Genomic DNA, 23,122 nt, shown 5'->3' with positions numbered 1-23,122 from the left:
ATAAACCCAAAACTTTCGACGATCAATTTTTTTTCGTTCGATCTCTCTCTCTCTCTGTGTGTGTTTGTTTGGTTTGTTTTCGTTATTCGTTGTTCACATGTAAAATCATGTGGATTTTCCATTAAGAGCATGCGATTTTCACGTAAAATTCCGATTAGATTTCAATTGTTGTTCACGTAGTTCGTTTTTTATGTGTGAGATGAAGAAAGTTTGGGACGTGTATCAGAAAATGTGAATGCACATAATCAATTTATTGTAGTGCGGCTTGTTGTTTTATAACATCATCTATGTATATATATTCATTAAATTAGCTCTGTATGTACTGTATTTTTACGAAATTTTTTTTCTCTTTATTTTATCAATGTGTTTTTATCTCACTCTCACTCGCATGTGTGCGGCTGCACTTCTGAGCAATTGTCTATTTTATGTTTATTTTTCTTATTCTGCTGTTTAAATTATCCAATTGTCTTTTATTTGGGTCTGATTCATTTTCATTTTTATTTGTTTCTTTTTTTTTTGTGAAAGCTGTATTTTCCGTCTTTGGTTCGTACGTTGCATTGGATGAAATGTATATTGATCGGTATTTTCCCTAATTGTATTTTCAATTCGCTTCAAAATGCGCGAACACTTTTGTATTCGAAATCCTTGATTGTTGCAATCAAAATGGAACTGAACTGAGAAATCAATGCTCGTTGGAATTGTACAGAAGTTGCTTGATGTGTTTTGTTTTTCATTCCACCAAACACAAGCACCGATACGATTGATGGAACAATTGAGACATAAATTGTGTGTTTGTTTGTTTTATCTCTCTCTCTATAGAAATTTCGATTCGTTTTCGAATGCGCTTGTGCGCGCTCCCACAAAACCAAACCAATACGGTTGCTTCCGTCAATGGGATATAATTATAAATTGATTTCGACAGGGCGCGAGACGGTGCTCAACAACGCGAAAAAATCCCAACTAATCACAGTCAAAAAACATACACGGCTACACCATGATGCTAGTCAATCAGCAGTGGAAGCTACACGCGAGAGATAGATAGAGAGATAGATAGAGAGAGAGAGAGAGAGAGAGAGAGAGCGAGAGGGAGAAAGAGGAAGAAAAATGGCATACAACGACCGAAAATGATGTTGCCATTTGTTCGGGCTAAATGAATAAATGATGTGAAATTTTTCAGCGCATCTATTTTTGACGCTGAACAAGAAATCAACAAAACAAAATCTTTTTTCACTGTGTAAACAAAAGTGGTACGCCTCGACAACAAAATAGATAGAAAGAATCAGCTAAAAATAAATCTTTTTTTTTCTGAAATTATAGTCATAAAAATAAATTGGAACATATTCTGTTTCGTACGAGTGACAATACAATTCTTGTATCCCGTTAAGCGTTGAACATGTGACTCTCGCAAGCGGCTGTTAAATGACGAGTGAGACAGACGAGAAAAAAACAAATCACAACGAATAATCACCAACAAAATGCCTTCAACGGGGGCAACTCACTGATTGAAATGTGTGCGCACGCAAAAAAAAGAGACATTCAACGACATTCCGCCATTTAACTTCGGTGCTTCGCGCTTAATTTGATTTAGATTATTTTTGAAGTCTACTAATTTTGCAGTTGACATTAGAGTTATTTGAGAATTACTCTAACGACACAATCAATTGTCGGGTCGGGCCTTCTTTATATGTGTCTAAGTGTACGTGTATCATCAAAGCGATTCTCGGTAGGTGAGCCGAACCGATGACAAGATAAATAATCGTTGCATCGTTCGTTTGTTCTCTCCTTTTGATTCGGGAAAAAGGATTTATGTCGCAAATTTCAAGTGCCGTACAAAATGAATAATTTATCAGTCGCAGCCTCGGAACAATAGAGTGCACTACGATGCAAAAAAAGAAGCATCACCGGCACAATACAAAAGAAGAGCGAAAATGGTCGCTGTTATTGTTGTTGTGGTTTTTTTGTTTATTTCGCATGCAAAACGTCGTTAATGTTAATGGCAGTGAATTTTTCATACGGAATTCTATTGCATCTTCTCCGGTCCATTATGAATGTTAACGCAGGAAATATGTGGGAGCTTCTGCATTTTTATATAAATTATTGCATGTTATTCATACAGGCCGCAATTTGATAGAGTGGCAACGACCAATTCGACGACCAAACAAGGGAATGCGATGCAGTTGTATCGTTTGCGGAATTGGCAGAATCGAAACCATCCCAAAATGCTATCCATTTTGATCGATATAACAATTGCATTGTTCATCCCAAATATTCCCTTTTTCATCGCTACCGAATGATGGAATAAAAATGAAACAAAAACAAAGACATTTTTTTTCAAACGAATTCAATGGCAAACCGAACGAGAGAAAAAATAAGTGAAAAGTGAAATGGACGGCAACATACAGAGAAGAAAAAAAAAAACCTTGATACATTGTTCTATCGTTTATTTTTTTGTACTTAATCACTGATCTAATTAAAATATTCAGAGATGTTGGTGGCTTGATGGGAAAAAGCACAAAAACTATCAATTTATATATGCAGTGTTTTTGAGATTACGATCTAAATACGAGGCCATCAGGCATATACCAACGCCGTCTTGGTCGTTGTCGTCGTCGTCATCATCATCGTCGTCGTAGCTCATCGTAATGGTTATTTTGCATTTAAATTTGATCAAGTGCTTGGGACCTATCGATCGGAATGAATGGGAAAGAAAATTGTCGACGGTTTTTCTTCATCGATATGGAATGAAAAACCAAAGCTAATTACTTAATCGAAATTGATTTTGCTTTCGGCATCTGCCTACGATCCAAAATGGTAAGACAAAAGAATCCGAGCGATAGATAGGGAGACAGAACGGAAAAAAACCATCATAGACCACTAAATTAAAAATGTTCCAATAAACGCGTTCAATCAAATTAGTTCTGCTCCTGACTCAAGCGGCTACCACTGAACTGGAGCACGAGAGAAAAAAACGACCGAGAGAAGAATGAACAACGCAAAAGAAAAAAAAACTGTGGCTGAGGCAATTTCAATGTGCTCGCGACATCAATTGTTTTATGGATAACAAAAAGCGAATTCTTTTTAATTCCATTGTCTTTGTGTGGTGCGTCTTTGTTGGCTTTGGTTGTTCACTTGAAGCGGTAGCCGTTTTCTTTCTCTCTCTCTCTCTCTCTCTCTCTCTCTCTCTCTCTCTTTCTCTCTGCATTTATGCGTTGAGCAATTGAAAGTTTGCGCTTTTCATGGCATCTGTAAATGGGCAACGACGCTGCATATATGTTCAATCGGCAGGCAAATCGATCAATTTACCAATTCATTATCTACCACACGTTCCACCATCTCATTGAATTGAAAAAGTAGAAGAAAAAGAGCGTGGTGAGTGGTGAAAATGGTTTCGCTGTCACAGCAAAATACACAATGATTCCTTCTCAAACGCAATTTTAGCTGCAACAAAAATGCCTTTTGTGGCTTTCACAATCGAAGAGAACTTAAGATATCTTTGACATGAACACGAGAAAGGAAAAGAAGAAAAAACGACGACGACGACGACAACGACCAAACGGTCGCTGCTGCTGCAACCCAAAGTGCATACGAAGCAATGAAGATTATTATGACAAGAGCGAAGAATTTTAAAGCGATTGCCATTGAATTTTATTGCGTTTGAGTGTGTGACATTTAAAAATCGAAGTATGTTATTCAATCGAAAGATGGATTGGGGAAATTGTTATTGGTTGAGAGAGAGAGAGAGAGAGAGAGAGAGAGAGAGAGAGAGAGAGAGAGAGAGAGGGAGGGAGAGAGAAAAAACAATAAACAGCAAGAGAAACGACAGGAAAAACAAATGACTCGGAAAAATATTCACTGTCCAATGTTTCGACTCATACAACAGATAGTACCATCATGCGCTCATGCAACATACACGCATCATAGCATCGAAATGACGCATTCCAGCAAAAAAAAAAACGAAGAAGCGATCAGAAAAGTCATGATTCATGTTACATGTTAGACATTTTTTTTTGTCAGTTTGGCATTTTGGATGAGTTTGTTTATTTATTTACGGGATGGGTCTCGTCAAATTGAAAAATACTCACGCACCGTGTAAATTGTATGTTGTGTGTCGGTTTGGGCCTAATACGTTTCGCTACCTGTTCCGATGATCGAGCAGATTTCTGTGCTCATTTATGCATTTCAATTTCCATAGAGTGTTGTAATGTGACATTTTCATTTGTCGGTCAACGGTTATGCCCACATGCCACATCAAATTCAATTGTGTTCTTTTGCGATCGCTGCTCTCCACATTGACATTTTTCTTTTTATTCGCTTCGATTTCGACCAACCAGCGACACCGTTTCAATCGAACAACCACACTATTTTCACATATTCGTCATAGAATCATCGAATGCGTACTAATGGTCGGTTACTTGATACGCTTTGATGAGTTTTTTTTTCGGTCTTCAAAATTTTCTTTTTGTATTGTTTTTCTCTTGAGTACAACAAACAGCACTTGAAATATATTTTTTTCTGATCATAACACTTTTTTTTCTCGGTCAGACAGTATAGTTTTTTTTCTTCAATCAAATATAAACTTGGCCGTCTTTTTGGATTTAAGCACTTTATTTTTTTTTATTTTTTTCCAATTTTGGAATAGGAAAAATTTTAATCTTCAATGGTTCAGTATGTAGCTGCGGCGTTTTTTTTAGACTAAAGTCAATGATTGTACAAATACTTCGAAATCACACTTCATTGACTGAGATCACGTTTGAATGTGGGCGAAATGGCTGCAGCTAAGAACACACTATTCTTTTTCTCTATTCACTCAAAATGTGGTGGCGGTGAAGCGGCAGAAATGAAACTGCGGCAATTTTTGTTTAAATCCTGTGTTTATCGCCATGCACATTTTCAATTCACACACGCACTCACTCTGTTTGTGCTCACGTCCGGTTTTTTTTTGATTTAATTAACAGTGTAAAGCACACATTTTTGATGTGATCAACCACCTGTGTGATCGCATCAACAATGAACCAAAGGGCTCTGCTGCTATTCACCAAATAAACGTTCCCAAAACGACTGATTCGCTGCTACGTTTTTTTTTCTCTTCTTCCTTAATTCCACCTTAATCCAGAAAGATATTCGGGTTTCCTTCTCAATGCCCAACAAATTGCTTCACACACATATGCACGCACACTCACATGCAATCTTATACAATTCCTAAAATACAGGAGTTCACATCTATTATTTTTGTCACCTTTTTTCTTCAAATAAATAACCGAACAAAAAATAATATTTTATTTCGATGAAAAATGAAAAATTCACATTAAATTCACAACGATTGAATAACGGCAAAAAACGAACTGCATCGAAAATCACACACCAGAATTGTTTGTGACGCTCCAACGAAAAAAAAAGGTAAATAAATTTAATCGAGAGACGACACAAGAAACAGCAAAAACTGGCCGTTGCTCACAGTGTGCATATGTCGACTGTTGTTAGTCAGTGCCAAGCAAATCAGGTAGCCGCTCTTCCACTCTACACGCAACACACTCATACGCATCTACATCGTGTACAGATATAAATAAACACGCATACACACACGCGCGCGCGTTCACCACTCACACCGTCATACGTGCAGGTAAACCAAAATGGAAATGCTTCATAAACACATGACTGTTTTGTTGTGTTTCTTTTCATTTTCTTCTACTTCTTCGTTTCATTTGGTCTCTTCTCTTGTTCGTTGATTATTTTTTGTTGGTTTGTTGAGTTTTTGTTGCGCTCGAACGAGAGAAACGCTCAAAATTGAATAGATTTTTTGTTAAGGAGTTTTTTCGTCTTCGTCATTATGCCATAGCAAATGCATTTTCAACACACAAACACGCACACAAACACGCACACAAACACATACGCACGATGCATCAGCTCAAATACACGCACAAACTGCATATATATCGAAGACCAAGAATAAAAAGAAAAAGAACAGACAAAAAAAAATCGTTACACAAGTTATGAGAGAGGCAAAGAAGTGTATTGCAAGAAGAACGCGTTACAACGAACAAAGAAGAAGAAGAAGAAAAAGTTACGACAAAAAACACCATCGATTCGAATTCGTATGCAACGCAAACAGACGGAGAGAAGGTGGAAAGGAGAAAAAAAATAAATTGAATAATAACAGCGAGACGCGCTGAGGAAGAAGACAGCTACGATGGCTGCAATCGATCTACGGTTTAGTCGTAAAACCTCGACACTAAACCCCGATGCACCGGTGTTGTATATATGCGTATTCTGCGCGGTTCTGTTCTGTTCTGTTCTTCTTTTTTCATTTCATTTCACTCTCTTTTTCTCTCTTGTTTCGTCTCCCTTTTTTTTCCTCTTTTTACGGCAGCGCATTAATATCTCTACTACATCTTATTAACGATTCCGTTTCGATGGTTACTTTTTTTTTTTAAATATAAATTTTCGGCTTGACTCTTTTGGAATACACATCAGACGTTGCTTGTATAATACAACTTGTATTAATTTCGTTCGCGTTGAGCTCTATTTTGTAGATGTTCGGTGAGGTCGGTTGTTATAGTGCAAAGTGAAATCACACAATAAACGAAAATTGAACAACACACACACACCAGAGAGAAAAAAAACGCAGCCAGAAGAGACGAGAGAACAAGAACGAACGAGAAAAAAAAACGAAAAATGAAGAACGAAGTGCATTCATCAGCCCTGACTGCTGCTGTTATAGCTACAACTGACTTATGTTATTGTACACATTTTTATTTATTTTCCTTTGTTTCGATTTCCAGGTTGATTTGCTATCTTCACTCCAATGGTGATTCGTGTTCGAAAATGTTCAAATAACAAGCGATCGTTTGAACGTGGATTTAGTTGGTTCTTTTTTATGTTCAGTTATAATAAAAAAAAAACAACAACGACTCGTTTTGATCGTCTTTCCGCTTAGAAATTTACGTGAGTTTCAACGATTTAAAAGATCTAGAGGCGGATTTCCGAGTGACTTTGACTTCTATTTATTCAAAAAAAAAAAAAACCACAAATATTTCCCCTTCGAGCAGCCATTCGACAAAATCATTAGAGAAATGTGTTTTTAACTACCCTTTGCACTTATGTCGCAATTTTTCATCGAATTTCCGTCTAAAAATAGCAAAAACTTCCCCCCCAAAACCACCAATTTCTTCTTCTACACTTCCCGTTTGGCTTATGAAAAACAAACAATTACCGATTTCTCTTCGAATGTTTTTAATTTCTTTTCCATTTCAAAGATAAAAACAAAAAAAAATTACCTATAAATTCTCGTCTAAATGCCCAAAAATGGTCGTGATTTCAATTTAAATAACTAAAATCCCGTTGTTTAATCGCATTTCCATGCTGTTATCGCGTCTTCAAATACCTCAAGTCAACTAATGTCGATCATAGAACGATCATTACTTATTATCTTGTTCTATTTTTCATGTTGACGTGTTTCGTTCTCACTCTCTCCCTTTTTCTTCGGCCATTTTATCCAGCATTTAAATCGATTTTCATCACATTGTGATTTTTATTGCTTCTTTTCGTTGTTGTTGCTTTTTTTTCGGTTGGGAAATTGAATTTTATGTGATTCTCGTCGATTCTCTTCTCTCGCTCTCTATCGTCATGTTCTACTTTGTCATTATATACATATTTTTTTTTTGTTTTTCCTGATTTCATTTCCAAATTATTCATTAAATGTTTGTTGTTGTTTTTTTTTCGTCTTCGTTTGCTTAAACACGAAGTTCATTTGTCTGTTTTTACTTTATCGAATTCAATCTTGGCTCGGGATTGTTTCATGAGAAAAATTGGTGCGTTTGAAATGGTTGCGTTTAGTTCTTTTTTTGTGCGCTCTCATAAAATCGATGTCATATTTTTTAGTAAACTCGAAAAAATCGAGAACGGAACAACCAGATGAGTTTGTTCATAAATTTGGTTTTTGTTATGGCTTGCTTTGTATTCGGTCGATCTATTCATAATTGTCAGAAGAGAAATCCATGTTTTGGAAATTATGGTAAAAAGTAATTCGATGAATGATCGTTTGATGTGCGATCGAACGGAAATGTGTTTGACAAAATTAATGCCGAACCAAAGAAAAAATCTCTGAACAGTGCCACTGTTCCGTTCGGGCGCTTTTTTGTTCGGATCTTCAGTTCATGGACAAATTTACACCGCATTGTTACACTGTGATAGCAGAATCAACAGCAAAAGCAACAGAAGCAGCAGCAGCAATACAAATCAATGAGATTTGGCCAACTTGGCGAGCGATCAAATGGCGCTTTTTATGATTTTTTCTCTCTCTCTCTCTCTCTCTCTCTCTCTCTCTCTCTCTCACTTAATATATTTATGGTTTATTTGCTTTTAAATACTTGACAACTCTCGACTTGAGGTTCAGTAAAAAATTCACTTTGAATTTATCGCGGTCCATTTGAAATTATAATATAAAGTAGGAGGTAGGTGACTATTGATTTTAACTTTATTCCGATCAAGCGAATATGAAACAGAAAAAAAAACTCGACTCAAAACAAGTATGCGCGTATCTCGTAGTTCTCATTCGTCAGAACGGTTTTGTTTCAGTCGGCTTAATAGGTTTTAAATGTCTCGAATTTATGTATACAATTTTGAAGCGTGATGTTGACGTTTGATGCTCATCTTCTGTGCTAACCGGCATATCACACATCCATTGTTTTGAGAGTTGTCAGTCGACTTCTTTGTCGTCGCTTCTCTGTTGTTTCTCCTCATTCTCTCTCTCTCTCTCTCTCATTCTCAACACGGTGTGTTTTGTTTTCGTTCATTGGCCGCTCTTAAGAGCTGTTATATACCATATGCAAACGGCTTTTAAATCGATTTTAATGTTTTCATTCCAATTGAAATTCTTGATCAAGAAGTTTTGCATAAATTCTCTAAGCTGACGACTTTTTTTCTCCCTTTTGATGACTTCTTTTAGCTTGTCGAAAGAAGAGAAAAAAGTGTTTTGTTTGTTTACAGTTTGATTGGCTATTCTTGGTTGAGATGTATATACATTGTTATGATGGCAAATACAAAAGTGATCAATAAAGAGAGAGCGAGAGAGAGAGAGAGAAAGAGAAAGACGGTTCTTATTTTCGCACGCATCGCCCATATGAAGAGAGAAGAAAACTCATAAATAAAGATTTTGACTGTGTAATAATAATTAGCTTGATGATGACACTGTTTGCCACGGAGTCTTTTCAATACCTTCGGACGTAATGCTTTATTCAATCGAGCGACCATCAATGGAATATGCTAAACAGAGGTGGAAAAGCGTACTAATCACATACATGCCACAGCACATGTAAATAATAGCATAAAAATTAATGTTGCGTCACCCATTGAATAATCGAAAATACCGTCGAGAAACAACGAACGAATGGGAAAAAAAAGCACGAGCACACCACCACCAAAATTATAATAATCGTACGGAAAGTATATTGCAAACGCCAGAATCGATGAATCATTTTTACAATGAAACAGAATGAGAAAAATCACCAACAGGAAAAACATTGAGAAACATAATTGTTTAGGTTTTTTTTTTCTTTTTCCATCTCATTTGTTTTTCTTTTGGCATGGCTGTTTTTTTTTTGAATGCTTGTTCTTTGCATACGCGAAAATGATTGTACACACAGTGGAAGTGTGAGCAAGAGCGAGAGAAAAAAGGGCACGAAGATACAAAGGCCCGAGTACTGTACACACATTCAATTGTCGAAAATGTTTAATAATGAATAATTAAGCACATTACTCATTTGATCATATGGTGAACCGAGTATGAACGAAAGAAGTCGAAAAAAAACCGCAGCATTGATGGCGAAATAGAAAAGACCGAACCAATGTTCCGTGTGCTAAGGTTAAGATATACACATACAGAGAATAAAATCCAGAGAGATCGAGCGAGCGAGAGAGATAGCGAGAGATAGAGGCACGGAGTGAGTAGAGAATTGCTGAACGTTTGGTAGATTCGCAGTGTTTATGGCTTGGCCCGCTTTTCTCGGCCGCGAGATCGTTTTGCAATGACTTCAGACGAAGTGTGTTTGCATTGCTATTTTGGTGTGCACGAACCAATTTTCATTCGGTCACACAACAACCATTATTATTATCGCTTGCAAATGCGCTCTATTATCGAAATATATAAGGCAGCCAAAACACGTGGATAATAATGGACATGCAATTTTTATTATTTTCGGCCACACGGTCGTTCGCTTGATTGAACGCTCCGGAGGGACAATAACACATTATATTTATGTTTATGTTGAATTAGCATTTTTTCGGTTGATAGGTCCTCCTCACACGTACACACGATCGGCACTTACTCCCCCCCCCCCACCGAAACGAATCATATTCAATTACAGGCGCTTATTTGTACAAATTTGGAATTACATCTCATTGAAATGGATTTTGCTCGTGTTTCTGACTCGACAACGATGGCGTCAGTGGCGCTCTGACATAATTTGTTCACAAATTTAAATACGCGCACAAGACGGAATGAGCATTGGATTGCGAGTGTGCGAGCCACATTTTAAATGTTTCGCTTGTCTTGATTAAGTCTCTAGTAATCTGCATATAGCCTAGAGTGATTACTTGATCGCCTGCCGAAATGGCATTTCGTTGGTGACGATAAAACGCAATGAATTACTAATACACATAATAATCCAATTCAAGGATTTTCGAAACCAAGGTAACCTTGTTCATGCTAGCTATGGTTGATCGTGATGGACGTTTGTCTGAAAAGGGCGAGCAAAAAGGCGTTCGTTTAAGGACTGTGTTGACAGCTCAATCCAAATTATCACTTCTCTGGGACAATTCTCATTTTCTTTCTTTTTTCAATTCAATGTTCTTTCGCATTCTGTTTCCTCCATTGTCGGTAAAAATTAAAAGTTATACCAGAGATGGTGAGAGTAATAAAAATAAAAATTTTAATTTACCATGAACGTAACGGTTCCATTCCAGTCGATCAGTATGTACGACATTCCAAATGTTCAATTTGCGCGCACTTAAACGCTCTCTCTCTCTCTCTCTCTCTCTCTCTCTCTCTCTCTCACACACACACACACACACACACACACATCTAATTGTAACAATGTGTCACAGTGTTCCGTTACGACACATATTGACATTATTCGCGCGTCTATATGTCTCTCACAGCGCACCACTTATTCAACGGTTCATACATAGACATAATATTTGCTATATAGATCGAATATAATCTTATATTCAGTGGTAAATATCACACCAAATACTTTGCTCTCGTGCGATCACTCGCTCGATCGCTTGCCTCAGCCAGCAAAACTTCACAAAACTCTAACTGAAACGGCCACTGTCGTGATATTATTATTTTTACGCCTTATTTTGCATTAATCTGCATAAATGTTTTTATTGATGCCATTACAACAACAACGACGACGAAAACCAAAAAATGAGATCGAATCGAATTGTAAATCGTCGTACACATATGCAAATTCTCATTGCTTTCTGGTCGATTGAGATGCGAAAGAGAGCTACATATTTTACCATTTGTCGGAATGGTACGGAGTGTATATGTCAATTGGGCAATCGAATGAGCGTGTATATAGTGTGTAGAAATATCCAGAGCACGAACGATAAAAATAATATCAACCGAAATTGTAGCAGAAAATATACCCAATAATAAAAGTTCAAATTGCTCTACCAATTGATCCGTAACAATTTTAAATCGGCACATTAATGAGCCCTGTCTGTTTGTGTGTGTTGCGATGCGAAAAAAGTGCACACGTCACACACACACACACACACACACACATAGCATAGCACAGCACAGCATCACTTCAGTCGCAACTGAAAAATCTACATGGCCCGATAAATTTGTTTATCGTCAATTCGACAATAATTTGTTCTATATCATGTATGTAAAACTAGCGACAAATTACAGTCGAAAATGATAATTTATGGTCGGTGCCAGTTTGAGCTGGACAACACATTACACACACACACATACATCGATGCGGCTTTTGTTGTGTCGATTAACGCTCTTAACTGTTACTGTCAACTATGGATTAAGTGACAGTCGCGTATACGCTGTGTACACAGTACACATCTAGATCGGTTCACAACCAGCACATTCCGAACGAAAATTTGATGCGGTGATTAAGAATGAATGTAAAGCAACCAAAATCGATCGTAATGTTTTCGAAAAAAAATGTTTCCCGTCTGGGTGCGACACTTGAAAAAAGAAAACGACGAAAAGAAACAAACCGAAAACATGGCCATTTGGAGTTTGGTTCGCTGTGGCAGATAGTAAGAGAGTGTCGAACATCAATTAGGATGGAAAGGTACTTAGCGGAATAGGCGGACAAATGAACACCTTTGAAAAGTTCAATTCAGTTTCATTCGCTTTTTGTTTGGCGCACAACACTGTAGAAATTTAGCAAACGGTTCTTCGACAGCCACTTACAGTCCACAAGCTCCATTCTATCGACAAACACAGCACTCAGTCTATTCGCTCATACTTGAATGAAGCGAGAAAAATAAAATGAAAATTGAACGCGACACGTACGATGACGCCTGTTACTTGTCTAATTGTAAATTATTTCATTGTCGGCCGATTCTTTTGCTTCATGCTTTATGCCGAGGAGATTCTTGGAGACTTCTGGAGTGGTTTTTGTTTGTTTTGTCAGCATGCGGGTCCATCGAAGGTGTTCGCTTTTCTTTGCTTCTTTTGATGCAACTGCGCATGGGCATGTAACAAAGCCGTTGCCAAAGCTCAACATATATCCAACAGACCAAGAGTACAATATTTATGTTTTGCCATCGATTGAACGCACGATACACAATTGAATTGTGAATAATTGAAACGATTCAAGCACGAACCGCTTTATAAATCAAACAGGTCGCCACATATTGGAGTGAATGATCATTTCACCGTTTTTTTTTTTCTTCAGATCTGCAGATGTATGTACTGTACATTGTATGTATTCATACATGTGCTGTGTCACTCTGTCCACGACTTGCCATTCAAATACGATAAACGTTAATATGACAAAAAGAGAAAGACTAATGCCCAAATGGACCGAATATGATTCTGAACTGTCAGAATAAAACGCTAAATTGCATGTAATTCGCTGAACTCACGGAATGAAAATAATCTTTCTAATTTGAGAGCAGCAGCAACAGCATTCACTAAATCACAATTGACATATTTTGTCAACTCGACAGGCATTCCAATCGCGATGGGAATGAAAAATTGAACAATTCAGCCAACCAAATGGACTTGAGCTCGAGTTTTCCTCATTCTTGTGTTCATTTTGTGTGCAGTGGTTCCATATCACAACGCGTTATCAGTATCAGTCATTGGAAAGATCTCGATTTGCAATCTGGCAATTAAATCTCGGGGAACAACAACTGAAGCAGCCATACACACTAAAACCTAGTTCGAACTGTTGCTGCTGAGATGTCATCGGAAATTTGTGCACAAGTACCTGATAAAATGTTCGACCGCCCCGGTAATGATCGTTCTGATCTCTGATGGAACATTGTTCTGTGCCCTGTTTCGCTCTTCTTTTGTCATTACATGAACGAACGCGTACTGGCGATCTGTTATGTGTGCGGGTTAATACGAAGAAACAATTTGGCTGGTATGTTCTCTTTCCGCAAATTGTTGACATGTTAACATGTGCATTAAAAACGGTGCTCGTCAACTCGGTGCAAGCGTTGAAATTATGAGAACGGAATGTTGCAAACGAGCGAGCAAGAGATGGAGAGAGAGAGAGAGAGAGAGAGAGAGAAAACCAGATACATGACCAAGCATCACACACGCAAACCAAGTGATACGGCGACACAATTTGTTGTTTTGCGTTTTTATGACATGAATTCTGTCACTTCATTCTCAATAAATTAGTTTTTAATCGCATTTATGATATTTGTGCTGTTGTGCTAAAGATCGCTACCTGAGATTTATAGACACATCCATTCATGTTGCGCGCATTGTACTGTGTGCTGTGTGGTGTGTGATGTGCGCGGCAGTAGCACGGTCAACCTTCTCAAAATATCCAGTAGCTGTTTTGTTTTACATCATCTGAAGTGAATTTGGGTCGCGTGTGCAAAATCATAATTTTTCAAACAAAACGTCAAGCACCGATAAAATATAATATTGAAAACATGGATCCAGGTAGCAACTTAACACATATGAAACGTAGTGTTCATTGTGCAAACGAATCAAGAGACTGACTGTGAAGAAAAAAAACAATGTGACCTATGCGAACCATAGTTTTAATTACACCCGTTTTTTTTCTTCGTCTGTCTATCTCTGTCCTTTTCTAGCGTTGTTTGCTCTACCTCTATCTCTCCGGTTCATTCGTAAATGTGGTATTGTATCGAGTCGACTGTACTGATCGCTTTTATTGAGGCCCGCATTGAATGAATGTCAACTATTAATTAGTTGTAAGCACTTTTGTTCAGTTTTTTTTTTTCTATAAAGACACACCATCTCGGCTCGGCGTAGCTCGAAATTCTAGGCGATCAAGTCAATTGTTTGCCGTTGACAAATGAGAAAATATTCGCAGCGCATATTTTGAATGTTGATCATGGCCGGCGGGGGGAATTTCACAGAATGATCATTCACAATTCAACAGGTCGCTGTGAAAATGAAACGAATTATGTTTGCTAAGTTTGGCGGCAATCGACAAGTTGAATGGAAAAACCTTCTTAACAACACACACACACACACAGCATTTGCATCGAGATCTGCGCCGAGTGAAATATCTCACGTACACGAACTGCAATTCTGACAATTCACTGTTTGATGTTTGTTTTCCCTGAGTTTGTTTTGTTTGATCCTCTCGCTATGAACCATCGCACACACACACTCATTCTCCGTTGCAAACCGACAACAACACGCACAAGTCGTTGGGAACGAAACATGGATCGTGAACGCACATTTGGCGGAATTGTTGCTAATGTGCGTGTCAGATATTTTTTTCATCCTCCTTGTATTTTGGCCTTTGTTTGTTTCTCTATTTGTCCTGTTGATTTTTCACAAAATATGCTTCAAGAATTCTAATCATTGAGCACGTAATGAACCCATATGAAGATGAACCGAATACAATTGAGCGAAACACGTCGTCAATTGCAACGATACAGGTGATTCAGGTTTTTGTGTTGCAAAGAATTCTTCGGCAATGATTAATTTCCGAGACTCATTCGTTCAATTGTTGACAATTCATAGAGTCAATATCTCCTTTCTGATGATATTTGCTGTTCTTCCTCCTTTGCTGCCGAACGTGCGACAATTATTTGTGTGTGCACGGTTTTTCTGTAAAATTGTCATTTGATGCTGACAGAGAGCGAGCATCATTGAATGGAATCGATCCATTTTTTGCAATCACGTACAGTCACCCATTTTTGTTTGCTCACGGCGTGCTAAGCAGCACAAAGAGTACAATGATCATTTTGCCATTTAAGCAAACGTAGAACGTGCACATTGGATTTTACAAAAAAATACAACATTATGAATTACATGGAGGCTTAGAGGCACACACCGAGCATTGGAACTGTGACAAAATGTCGAAAGTAGCCCAACAACAGTGACTAAATCACATAAATAATAGCAACAAATACAAATGGCAACCAGACAAATAAATCTTTATCCAGAACATTATTTTTCACTCTCTCTCTCCCTCTCTCCCTCTCTCCCTCTCTCCCTCTCTCCCTCTCTCCCTCTCTCCCTCTCGCAACGAATCGAAAGCAAAATTTTTAAGAAATTGATTTAAAAGGCACGATTTTTACTCGATGGCCAACCATCCTGAGTGTGACACGCACAAAATAATATCGCGTTGCCAATACAAATTTGTTGTAATAAATTTTTGCGGTGAGATATTTCATGTGCAGTCATTGCTGCTGCCATTCTCGTCGTCGACGCCACTTTAAATCACGGAAACACCGTTGCAAATGTATCGCAAAATCGTATTCTATTGGCAACTGACGATCATCAGAACGAGAAGCCAGTCGGGTGATTCAAACTAAAAGTCAAACCGTAAATTCGTTTCGATTTCAAGCGAGTCATTCAGCGCGATTCCCTTCGTTCGATTTGTGGTCCATTCTCGATTTCAATGTGATTGCTCCACATGATTTTTTTTCTCCATTTATGAGCGCAAAATTTATGACTGGCCTGGGTTATGCTGGTGAGCGCGTGCGCGCGCGTACGCTTTCATACGATTCAATCGGGAACGGCGTGAATTGGCCATGAATTTCGATTGTTTGATTAGTTGTTAATGCTTAATTTTATATGATTTTTTGTTTCTGCACCCAGTTCGATGGCGCTCTTCTGTTCCGTTTTGGTGTCGGCAGCGCATATCGATTGTTTCGCACGCATATGCAAAAGGTGAGAGATTGAGACGTGACTCTGGTTGTTGTTGTCTTCTCAATGGACAGTCAGTTTTTGAATAAATAACAACAACAACTCACAATTACTAAATTATCGCTTGGCTCGGCCGCTTGGTGCTATTTTATTGTCCAATTTCCAAATTAAGCCATAATTTACAGCTTCGAACAAATGTGAGCAAATGAGAAAATCGAAACTAGCGTCCGCAGTGACTGACTGAGATGGAGAACCAATGAAAAATTGAATAATATTCTACGAACTAAGCAAACGAACAAGAGAGCACCTCAACATTATATTGGCAGAACGTGTGCACATTTTCGTAATAGACACGTAATCGTTTAACCATGTAACGGACAAAGACAAAGGAAAATCGAAAAAAAAACAACAACGAAAACGAAAACAAACAGAAAAAAAAACAAATGTTGTAAAATTTACAGAAAAGGAAAGCCTTAAATGTTCAATGGAACGACGGGCGCAGAAAATAAACAAACGGAAAAGTTTAACTTACCGCATTCGACTAGGTGATCGATCTTGGTCGCTTAATCACTTTAAAAGTTGCTGCCAAACGAGTGTCTGGCTATACTGCACACACTATGACCATAGTCACGCTCCGAATTTCCACAGCAAGTCGAAATTATTTCAAGAAGGGTAACAAACAGCATACAGATCAACAAATGTCTACAGTCAAGAATCCAACTAAAAAAAAAAAATCTAGAAAAAAGAGATGGAAAAAAAACACACATATAGTTAAACATTGTTAAAGTTTGTGAAATAAATGGGAATTTTAATGAAAAGTGACCATGAATGTTCTTAAACATTAGATTGTTACAAAGGCATTGTAAATTGTTCGACAATACATTTTTGTTGTCGTTGCTTTTTTCTCTCTCCTTTTTCTACCAATTCGAATTCTTCTTCGTTTCATTCATTCTTTTGCATTTTTCGTGTATGTGAATTTTGTTTTTGGGTAATTTTTCAACATACAACATTCCTTGGTGTATCCTTCGAATATTTCTCTCTCTCTCTCTTCTTTTTTCGCATTTTCTTCCATTGCATCCTTGATTCCAGGGATTCGGTATACGGTGTGCATTGTGACCAGCACACACTGGCCTGCACTGATAAATTAAACAGAAGATAAGACTTTGAAACGAAGGAAAAGAAAAATTGATAGATTTTCTATCGAATTAGGTTTCTCCCTCTCTCTCTCTCTGCGTGTGTGTGTGTGTGTGTGTGTGTGTGTGTTTCTGGTTGACATTTTTCAAAATGGTTTAACTGAATTTGGCTTGAGCCCGTGATGCTATCTCTCTAATGTGTGCGTCTCTCCATAACTCAATATTTACATGGAATTTTCGTAACTGATTTGGGCTCACTGAATCAGCACAAAATCGAATAAATCATTTTTTTTTCTTTTTCAAAAAAGACCAAAAAAAAAACAACAACAACGACAGCCGAATCATCCGAAAAGACAACACAACTAATGGATTGTATTTGTTATGTCTCTTATCGATATCCCACACGAAATTTTTATTTTTAATGGTGTTGTTTACGTATGATTGGTTTTTGCAGCGCCACGAAGGGCATTTGAAGAGTGATAGATATGGCATTTCCATATGCGCTAATGTAAATATTTGAAAATGTTAGGTAGAATGAAAAATGCACAGCACACAGCCGAATCGATAGATATGGCAATCGTAAATGGCTTGTGCAATTTATTTTTCACTCCAAACGAAAAAAGAAAAAGAAGAAGAAGAGAAGAAGGAGGAGGATTTGTACTGCATATGACCGTGTCTGCATTTGTCTGATTGAATATGAGAGGAGAAAGAGAGAAAGAGTGTGTGCGGGTGTGTGTGTGTGTGTGAGAGAGAGTGTGCGAAAAGACAATCGGACGCACAAAAGTAAAGTGCGAGTGAAGCAGAGAATACGGAAATGGGAATAGCTGACAGTCCAAACGCCTAGCAACTCAATCGATTAGTACCCTTGATGGCGACAGTCAAATCGTCGCGTGTGCATTTTTCACCATACTATATAATTGACATACACACAATATATTATGGAGTTTTACAAGCACTTTCAGATGGCACACGTTGTGCGCGCCGACAACTTCTGCGTCTTCGATATTTCGGTTGCGTGTCTTTGCATAATGTGTGTGTGGTCGAATAGACAGTCGGTAAAAAATAACCGAAAAAAGGCAGCAAAACGCATTTTGATGTCATCAAAAACGATCAACAGAACATCGCATCCATTTCGAGCACAGATCGACTCAATCAAAATCGATAATTGTTCAATCGACTGACGTTGGTCTCTATCAACATGCTCATGGCGCTTCAAGACAACCAGCCGAGAGGAATAGATAGTAAAAGAGGCATTATTCCCACCACATAATTACCAAAAATGCCTCGATCCCATCTTGGCGAAAAAAAAATCTCTCTCTTTCACTCGTAAAAATGCTCGCTTAAGCCGTTTTGCTTGGGTCGGGGTATCGTTAATAGATTTTTCTCTCTCTCTATTTTGGACGTTTTTTCGGCCACAACAATAACACAAAAAAAAAATATTCAAGATTAGCTAAAAGCATTTTAATTACAGTCATAATCAGGTAAATGTTCCAAGATTTCATTTTGATTGTATGCATTTGGATTTGATTTTTCTGTTTGTTGTCTCGTGTTTTTGGTTTGGTTCAGATTGGGTGTTTTTTTTTCTTCGTTTTCTTTCAACATTTCTGCTGATGGGCACTTTATGTTGTTAATCGAATCGAAATGTAGATAAACCAAAGGCAAAACATTAAACTAAATGAGAAATCATAACGAGTGAAGTAGCGAATGTGAACATAGACTGCGTAAGTGAGACACACACGGAGTGACGGAGGTGAGGCCGAGTTATAGCCAGCGGCTCCATAAGAGAGTTTGGCATCGGGGCAAGAGCGTTTAAAAGTAAATATGAATCGAATAGTGCTATAACCTTGATTCGGTACGCTTTGATTTGATGGCTGATGCTTTAGCTAAAGACGATGATACTGACAAGGAAGTAAATTGACAGCTAAACGTACAAAATCCACCGTTGATGTTGCTCTTCTTCTCATTCTCAGCGAATGTACAGCTCAGAAAATCAATCCTACGCAGTCGCCATAACAATTGACATCACTTGAAACTGAAATAATCGTCAAATTCTCATTTATTGGTCGTTCGCTTTGCTTCATCATTGGTTTCGGTCATGACAGAAATGAAATGCGAAATGGTTGTACGGATGTCAAGCGCAAACATTTCAGTCTTACAAATTGTTCGATTTGAATGAAGCCTGTGATCGTTTTTTTTTTTTTTGCTCTTCAAGAGATCAACATTCGTTCGTCCATTTTGGAACGAAAACAACAAAAAATCGGAGTTTAGTGTCGTCGCACTCGGACAACGCAACGGTGAATCTCTTTTGCACCCAAAATGAGAAGAAAAATTCTATTAAAAGTGGCAAACGTGCGTGTAAATTTACGCTGTAACAATAAGTTGATGATAAACAAAGAATGAAATTGAATCGAAATGTGAAAAAGAAAGCAACTGCACGAAAAGGTGTTGGGACACAAAAGTTTGCTCAATCTGTTTGCAAACGAAACATAGATACGCAGCACACACGTACGAAATAGAAAAAAAAAGAAACTATATAAGACTCTATTGGAATGATGATTGTGAGAAGAGTAGTGTACGATGAGATTCATAATGTAAAGTATCTTGCAGGCAGAGAACACTGACTGTGCGCAACGAAGATGGAAACAAAAATGGTCACAACAATGAGGAGGACGATGATTATGATGTTGTCGAACAACAAAAAGATGACTTCTTTAAATCGTTTGTTTCTATGATCATTTTCGTGTGAGTGTCTGTATGTGTGTGTATCATTTTTTCCATCTTCTTTGACTTCTTGGCTGAGAGAGAGAGAGAGAGAGAGAGAGAGAGAGAGGGAGAGCTCTTATTTCGTCTGTCAGAGCATTTGGTCATTCCAATCCATTGAGCATTGTTTATTTATTCGACTTTTGTTGTAAGTTTCGTCTGTGCCTATATTCACCCGTCGCGCGAGAGCACTTCATCCGTCATCGTTGTCGTCGTCGTCTGTTGCTGCTGCCTAGCACTACTCTTTTGTTTCGGATTTGCCATTTTTACTAAGAGTTTATGACCATTTTGCTTAAAATCCATTCTCAAATGGCATTAATATTTAAGCAGAGTGAAAAGAGAGAAAAAAGAACGAAAAAGGAAAAAAACAAGATGTGATTAATCACATATACGAGCTGAGAGCAATGAATCGGGCTGGCCAACTATCGAGCGAGCAAGCAAGCGATCGAGTGAGAGCGAGTGAGAGAGCGAAGGAGCAAGGGGGAAAGAAAGAGACCGATATGAACACAGCAAGAGAGCGAGACGACGGCTTTGGGCACCCAAAAGAAGCATACTATTTGCAAATGTGTACAGTTCCTGTGTTTGCCATTACGTTGGTCATGCTTATGGAGTAAATAATCGAACAATACAGTACACAATAAATAATCACAATAGTTAATATTCTTGACTTTAATATTTTTTTACGAGATTTGATGTGTTGCTTGTTTGCAGCTCTTTCGTGGTCAATCTCTTGCTCTCTCTCTCTCTCTCTTCCTCTCTCACTGTATCGTCTCGGTTTCGCTGTTGTGCCGTTCGTTTGCGCAAGCATCAATATTCGGCGTGTTTTCGATTTTCACTCTATTCAGTATTTTCAACACATCATTAAATTTAATAATCAGAATTTAAGTCCCATCGCTGCTGCCTTTTAAAAATCACTTTTTAAAGGCAAATGTGTGTGTGTGTGTGTGTGTGTTCTGCCATTGGCTTTGTTCTCGTTTGACGGTTGCGGCTATTAAAGTCGAAATTGAAGAGAGCAAAATATACGTTATAACACTTTATTTCTTTTTTCTCTCGAAAAAGCCAACGAAATATGAATACATTTCACGCATTAAAAGCGTTCAAAAGTTCGCGAACTGGAAACATTTTATGAACGTGAAAGAAAAAAAAACACATAATAACAATTGGTCAGCATTAGCCGGAGCGGCGTGCGTATACGCTGGTCACATACAAAATATATCCGTGTGCTGTTGCTGGTGGTTGTATTCAAATTTTGTGGTTGTTCATTTTTTAATTTTTCTCCTTTTTCATCTGTTTTCTTTCGGTGTTGATGCCGAATTCGGCTTGTGTGTTGTTGAACCGATGTTACTGCTGCTGTTTTGCTTTTCTTTCGATCGCTGACATCGTGTGAATGTGTGCATACATGTGCTCTTTGTTTCGCATCATGCCAACAATAAAATGAATACCATTAACATAAACAAGTCGAAATGATTGCACGGTCGTGTGTGTTTACACCACCTTGAAAAAATAAAACGCAGCAACTATATAATAATAAAAGAGCAACGCAGCAATATCAATATAAAAACGTCATACGCTGACACTGACACAGCATATGAACCAGAAGCTTGAACGGGCGCGAGCGCCAAATTACAAAATTGAACCGATGAAAACATATGCCCGATAAATTATTATGAACAAACGAAAAAGAAAATTGAAAAAACAAAATCTGCAATCGCTAGTCGCATAATAGAAGGTTGCGCCGATTTTTCCACATATGCACGGGAGCCAGAGAAACAAAGAGAGAGATAGACAATCGTTTGACCACCACACAGGCCATGCCATGCCATGCCAATTGTGTGTGTGTGTATGTTTTTCTTGATTACCGGGCTTGAGCGCTGAGTCGAGCGCTGATGACGAAATTGTGATTGCAATTGAATTTAATGCCAATTTTCAATTGGACATTGTTATTTATTTAGCCGCGTACATGATTTTTGCCGCTGCGCATTTTCAACTTTCGACTTGGCCAGCACAAAACCTAATTTAACTAAGCAAAGTACGGGGAGAAAAAAAAGGTTCGCCATGAGTTTGATATTTTCGATCAAAATAATTTGAATGAATGTCAGCCAGCATGGTTGGAAAATACAGCCCGGCAATTTCACAATATTTGAATGTCGTCAAATTGTCCAATGTGCTTTGTGTTAGATAATCTGCGACTTGGATTGAAATCGAATGGAATAAATCAGGACAAAAGTTCATGAAAGCCTGCTGCACGGGTCACAATAATTATTTTGAATTATTCTTTCGATTCTGTTCGTGGCGCGTGTGTTTTCTGTACTGTAAAAACAAAAAAGTATTTTTCGGAAAATGTCACCTTTTGTTCGAAAACGATGTCATTTACAACTCCCATTTATTATTGTTTACAATCGGCGGGAGAAGAGAAGAAAAGATCATTTGTTAATAATATGCATCGAAAACAAAAGACTGTATGCACGCACATGATGCTATACGATACCATGGATTGAGCAAATGACTCAAGATCGATGACCAAGAAGAAATGAAACTACTTTACCAAGAAGCGAGCACTGAATTGTGTACAAACGCATTGTAATTATATTCGTGTTCTGTTATTTTTTTTTTCCGTTTTCCATAATGAGCCTAAGCACATCTGCGCTCTGGCGAACCCATGTGAACAATTAAAGTATGTTAATTGATGCTATGCACGGTCCCCATATTCCATCCAAAAAAATAATGTACTTCATCCATTACATGAACAAAAAACAAAAAATATGAACACATCGGCATGTCTCTCTTCTCAAACGCCATACGCGAGCGCTTGGCTCCAGTTGCTCGAAAATAAATTAGCCATTGAAACGACGCGGGGCAATCTATAATATAATTGAAGTTTTTTTTTATG

General features: G+C 37.9%; 1 protein-coding gene across 5 annotated transcripts in view; it reads right to left on the bottom strand.

Annotated features, from left to right (window-relative positions):
- LOC129576365 (semaphorin-1A) overlaps positions 1-23,122 on the bottom strand; it is a 97,013-nt gene that overhangs the window by 20,117 nt on the left and 53,774 nt on the right. For 3 of the 5 annotated variants that reach the window (XM_055461344.1, XM_055461341.1, XM_055461339.1), the window contains one exon: positions 16,872-17,074. The gene's annotated coding sequence lies outside the window, so the exon portion shown is untranslated. Of the gene's footprint in view, positions 1-4,082; positions 9,044-16,871; positions 17,075-23,122 lie in introns of those variants that run through there. The other 2 variants (XM_055461342.1, XM_055461343.1) reach the window with 2 other exon arrangements.

This window comes from Sitodiplosis mosellana, unplaced genomic scaffold (genome assembly GCF_009176505.1).
Source record: "Sitodiplosis mosellana isolate CC-2019 unplaced genomic scaffold, AAFC_SMos_1.0 Smas_scaffold_6181, whole genome shotgun sequence".
Classification (NCBI taxonomy): domain Eukaryota; kingdom Metazoa; phylum Arthropoda; class Insecta; order Diptera; family Cecidomyiidae; genus Sitodiplosis; species Sitodiplosis mosellana.
Note: the sequence above shows the minus strand (reverse complement) of the source record. Positions and strands in the feature narration are given on the sequence as shown.